The sequence below is a fragment of the Akebia trifoliata genome, chromosome 8 (assembly GCF_017979445.1).
Source record: "Akebia trifoliata isolate Shusen 1 chromosome 8, ASM1797944v1, whole genome shotgun sequence".
Lineage (NCBI taxonomy): Eukaryota > Viridiplantae > Streptophyta > Magnoliopsida > Ranunculales > Lardizabalaceae > Akebia > Akebia trifoliata.
The window spans coordinates 46,854,231-46,859,907 of NC_141382.1; the positions used below are offsets into that span (position 1 = coordinate 46,854,231).

A 5,677-nucleotide genomic window follows, 5' to 3' on the forward strand; every position below is an offset into this window, starting at 1 on the left:
GAGATATCCTTGATACACATGGGATCTTGCAATTGGTTGATCTGGTATTCTATGCAATTTCAGATAGATTTTAGTAAGCAAATTTTTTTTTTCAAATATCAACCCAAAATGTGTTCAATTATGGCAGTCCATGATTGATTCGAGGGCGAGCCATAATTTGACAAGCCATGCATATTTGCTTTTAGTTACAATATTCCATGATACCCCCCCCCCCCCCCCCCCCCACACACACACACACACACACACACACCCACCACCACACCACCCACACACACACATACACAAAATGCCATTCATTTTCTAAGATGGGCCACATCCATATCTTTAATTTTTTAATACCGACTCTAGATTTAGGTCCTTGGACCTGGTCCCAACCTCCAAATGGGATCTTTGCTTATTTGCAGAGTATAATTTCAAAAAAAAAAACAAAACTAAGATGTAAAGCCATTGGAATATAGAATAACAATAGAAAAGTAAGTGAGTGTGATCTACAAGGGGCAGCTGTTTATTAATGTCAGTTCCCCCTTCATCTAATTTTTTCTTGCATACAAATTTGACAACCCATACAACCTTCTAACTCCTTATCAATAATGTAGATCTAACTACTTTAATTAATTAATTCTTATTCTTAAAACCTTAAAACAACTTTGAAGCATCTAGAAAATTTTATTTTACATGACTAATAATTTTAATGGAGCATCCATTAGATCTATGTATCACTTTGCTTTAAATCCACGGAAGTTCTGATATCATTTTCTTTGGGTATCCCTCTACAAAAGGTTATTATATATGAATCGAAAGGCAATGACAGATCACCTTGATGAAGACCCCTCAAATGGCTAAAGAATCCAGCAAGGAAGCCATTTATAAGCACAGATGTATCTAAATCATACAAGTATATAGTTGATCCTGCCCCACACTTGTCCCATTTTTTAAACTAGATTCGCAATTATTGTTAGTATAGTTTTGAAGAAATCGTTAGAACATGTCTCACAAAAATTTGGTTTAAAGGCCAGATTATTATCTTATTGGTGCAATTATTTTTTTTTGCTGAAAAAGGGGTGGTCCATCAATTGACAGTTTGGAGATCCAGCTAAGTGCAATGAAACTTGTCTGTACTAAGACACACTTCAAAGTTCAACTTTCATCCCAATTTTCTTTTTTTAATATGCATTCAACAAATGATCAGTTTAACATACTTTTTCATTAACCATACATGTGGGTCTGGTTCTTAGTTTGAATCTTGTACACTTTTGTCATAAATACATATACTGCTACTACATTATATCAAAAGTACCTTACTGCTTACTAGACAAAACGAAATGCTTCCAGCACTTAATTTAGAAGGCATTGGCCTTAAAAGTCACCTGTCCTTACCCTAAAAAGAGAAGTGGGCTAGATGAAAAAACCCTATCTTTTCTTTGGTAGCTTAACCTTTGTTCATCAAAGTTCTTTTTTCTTCTAACATTCAGTGCGGGTTTGCTTTTGCCGGCTAAATAGGGTTTTATATTCTGTCTTTTGATAAAGGATTCACCTAACCAGTAAGCTTCATCTTAATTGCTTGCACAAAAGCTGCATTGTCAAAGTCATCGTAAAGATTAGCAAACACTGTGGTCCATGCAACAAGGAAACCCATTTGATATATAATTCATTAAAATCAATGTTTGTAAGATAATATTAGCTGTAAAGATTATAGCAATGATCATGGTGTTCTCTGAACTAAAGTTTAAAATGACTGGAAATTCGTTTGTTTTTTCACCGGTATGGCGTAATGCTCTAAATTTACAGATCAAAGGGTCATCCATTTATCATCACAAGCAATACAGACACATTTCACTCAATCTAGTGGATTTAGTATAGCTAGGAGTTTTTGCTCGGTAAGACCGTGGTATACTGTTATTTCATTTATAATACAGTATGTGATGATTCAATTACAAATAAAGGTATTCATTATTACATTAGTAAACATTTGGTTTATACTACTGAAAGATTATTTCCAGAAAGTGTTTTTGAAATTGTCCATATAGTTTTAGTACCCAAGTAATGTGCGTTATTGACAATAGGCATATAAACAATATGATGATGACTGATCCATACAGTATGGATGGATAGAGCTCCCAAATCTTATGGTTTATACCAATTCAAGAAAATAGTACTCTTCATCAACCATTAATATAAATTCAATTAAAATAAGAAGAAGAAAGAAAGAGAGAACATTAAAGAAGAGGGAGTGTTCTATAAATGAGTTTGAATATTGCACCATAGATAGCTTCCTATATAACCATTAAACATAGAATTAGACTGATAATGTTAAATATAATCCTATCTTTCTTTCATAGAGAACATCAGACTTAGGTTATAGTCAAACCATCAGAAATTTAGGGTATAAGATTTTAGAAATGAACTGGAAAGATCGATTAATGAGTGGATTGATCTCTAGACCATATCAATCATGGAAATGGAAAGATCGATTAACCATGATATACCATATAATTGTATCTATTTAAAATTGAAACATAAAAGCATTGATTAATTTTCAATGGTTTAGTCAAATAGTTTTTTTTTATTAAATATGCCAAACAATTTTAGTGATCGAGAATGGTTTAAGGACCTGAATATCAATTAGTAAATGTTGAAAAAAATAGAAAATTATCTTGGGCTACCAGTAGAACCAATTTTGAAGAACACACACACACATTTTGTATTGACCATGAGTTTTTCGATGAATACATAAAAGGATCTTTTGAGTTTCCATGGATAAAAATATCATTTTTCTTAAAGGTTATACATGGACCACATAAATTAACAAAAAAAAAACAAAAACCGAATCCAAAAGCATATCAACAAACAAAAGAAAATAACCCATCAAAAAATAAAAATAAACAAACAAAACAAAACAAAAGAAACATCTTTAAAAAAAAAAAAAAACTAGACTTGTAAGAGAAATATTGAACGATTAATGGATCGATCTCTTAGATTTGTTGGCCACCTGAATTAAACTTTGCAGGAATCTTCAACCCAGCATGACATCCTTCTCCGAGATCTAGCTTCTCTTCTGGTAATGAAATAGTTCAATTTCTAATCTTTGGCTACACTCGAGCTCTCAACATAGAATATATAGCTTCCTGTAAATAGGAATTAACACAAGATATAAACACAATCGAATGTTTCTTTTTTTTTTTTTTTTGTCAAATTTCCTAAGCCAAAATATTTTCTTTAAAACCAATCATACAATGCTACAATACCTGTGCTCTTGTTTCTGTTAGGCCTTGTTTGGGAAGCTTATGTAATTACAACTAAAAACCAAACATCATCATCAAAAACTTAATTACATCTGTTAGTAGAATTTCAAAGAGAAAACATGAAAGATTTTCATATCTATCAACCAATAAGTAAAATTGCAAGCTAAGAACAAGAATGATTGAAGGATCAAAATTAAATCCAATTATTAATAACACATTCCAAGGAGAATAAACATGGCAATATCAATACTAAATTCAATGTGACATTTAATAAAGAGAAGACAGTACTCTAGAGATTCACTGCAGAGTTGTTCAGACCCTCTCAGTAGTTTCCCACAGCTTTATTGAACCGCAAAAGTAAAGAGTTAAAAACACTTCACCATTGGTGAAACTCAACAATTCCACGAACCATGCAGTTCAAGAAAGCTGTGGAAGAATACAAAGAGGACCATTTGTAGATACTCCAAAAATTGATTCTCCCAACCCATGATCTAACTCTAAGAGAGAGAGAGAGAGAGAGAGTTTAAAAGAGAAGTGGGTTGAGAGAGAGAAGACAGATCTGACCTCTCCCAAGGATTGTATTCTTCCAACCATGACCCAACCCTAGAAAGGGCGAGAGAGAGAGAGAGAGTTTAAAAGAGAAGTGGGTTTAGAGAGAGAAGACAGATCTGACCTCTCCCAAGGATTGTATTCTTCCAACCATGACCCAACCCTAAAATGGGTGTGAGAGAGAGAGAGAGAGATGAAGGAAAGGGGGAGATTAAGAGAGAGTGGGTTGAAGAGATACAGCTATGACCTCTTAAGGATTGGATTCTCCCAGCCACGATTCAACCCTAAAAGGGTTTGTTGAGAGAGAGGGACCTCTCAAGAAGTAGCTTCTTGTAACCCATAATCCAACCGTAAAAGGGTTTTTGAGAGAAAAGTAGCCTTAGGGTTGCTAGAGAGAGAGAGAGAGAGATGAGCCGAAGGAGAAGAGGAGAGAAATCTGTTGAGAGAGAGATCGATCTACCGAGGAGGACTAGATTCTCCTAACCCAGGATCCAACCCTAACAAACCTGAAGAGAGAGAGAGAAAAAGATGGAGGAGAAGTAGGTTTACAGTTAGGGAAGGAACAAGTATTTATAGAAGAATTCAGAAGATTTTTAACCCAATCCCGAGAAGAATATTAGGCCCCGACTTTTCCCCACCAACTCAAAAGCTGACCACCTTTAAACATTAACCTCCCAAAAATAAAAATTTTAATAAAATAAAAAAATTAATCAGCTATGATCCATCCTACCTCATCCAACGGTTACTGGTAGCCCTGATGGGATACAAGAGTGGGACCCACATCAGATTTTCCCTTAAAAGATATCTCCCTTCAAAATCTTGTGTTATTAATGCATTGAATCTATATATGGTCTGAAAACTAAATCCAATTGGATCTTTTTCGAGATCCCATGTCAAATTTATCGATCGATCGAGTTTTATTTGATAAAAATATAGATGGAAATCTTGTATTTAATAATGTAATTTATATATTTTTGCATGTATGGTATTTTATCGAATCAGTACTAATTTAAGATCAGTACTGATTCGATAAATTATCAAATCGGATTTTTATCAAAATCAAAATCCTTAATCTAAACTCAAATCCAAAGTTATCGGATCAATAAGTATCGAATTTTGGATCTGATCGAATCCATTTACTACTTTACCCAATCCCCCCCCCCCCCCTGTCATAAACCCTAATTTCAAAATTATAAGTTAAATTAAAACCAAATTAATGGTTCAAAGTCCTAGGCCACATGCGTGCATGTGATAGTGGCCCACCAGTGGAGCGTGTGAGTGACATACACCCCGTTTTTCCCGGAGGGAGGTCGTATTGTCGGAGTACTGTTTGCAGACATTTCTACTTGTAGAGTGTGCTCTCTCTTACAACACAGAAGAGATTGGGTGTAGGGAAAGAGGGGTGTGGGGTGCGCATGTTAAGACCCTGCGCCCACATAAGATAGTGGGTTACCGACTAATAGAGCTGGCAAAGACTAATTAGACCAACTTTTTTCTAAGCACACAGACATGCCAGACACCATTCAACCCCTTTTGTCTATTTGATTTAACCCACAACTTTGTCTTTATCTTTCCAACTATTGGTACTCCTCTGGCCATGTTCATTGGAGTTTTACTTTTTGTTTTTAGCTTTTTAATTTTTGAGGTGGATTGGATTATAATAGTTGGGTGGATCTATGAAGAAGCAATATAATTAATATATTTGTAAAAATTAGTCTTGCATGCCAGATTGATTGCGATTGTTTGATTTTAGGATTGTTAGATTGATCAATTTAATCTGATATTATGTTCGAGTGAAAAATAATAATAATTTTATCTTTCATTATACATGTGTCACCTTAAAATCTCAAGTTTAATTGATATTTTAAATAAAAAATAATTAATAT

At 34.1% G+C, this 5,677-nt stretch overlaps 1 long non-coding RNA gene across 1 annotated transcript; it reads right to left on the bottom strand.

Annotated features, from left to right (window-relative positions):
* Nucleotides 1-1,133: 1,133 nt before the first annotated feature.
* Nucleotides 1,134-4,407, bottom strand: LOC147397264 (uncharacterized). Its single transcript, XR_015181199.1, has 2 exons — nt 2,990-4,407; nt 1,134-1,572 (listed from the first exon to the last, which is right to left on the bottom strand). It is a non-coding gene; the product is annotated as an uncharacterized LOC147397264 (long non-coding RNA).
* Nucleotides 4,408-5,677: the final 1,270 nt, after the last annotated feature.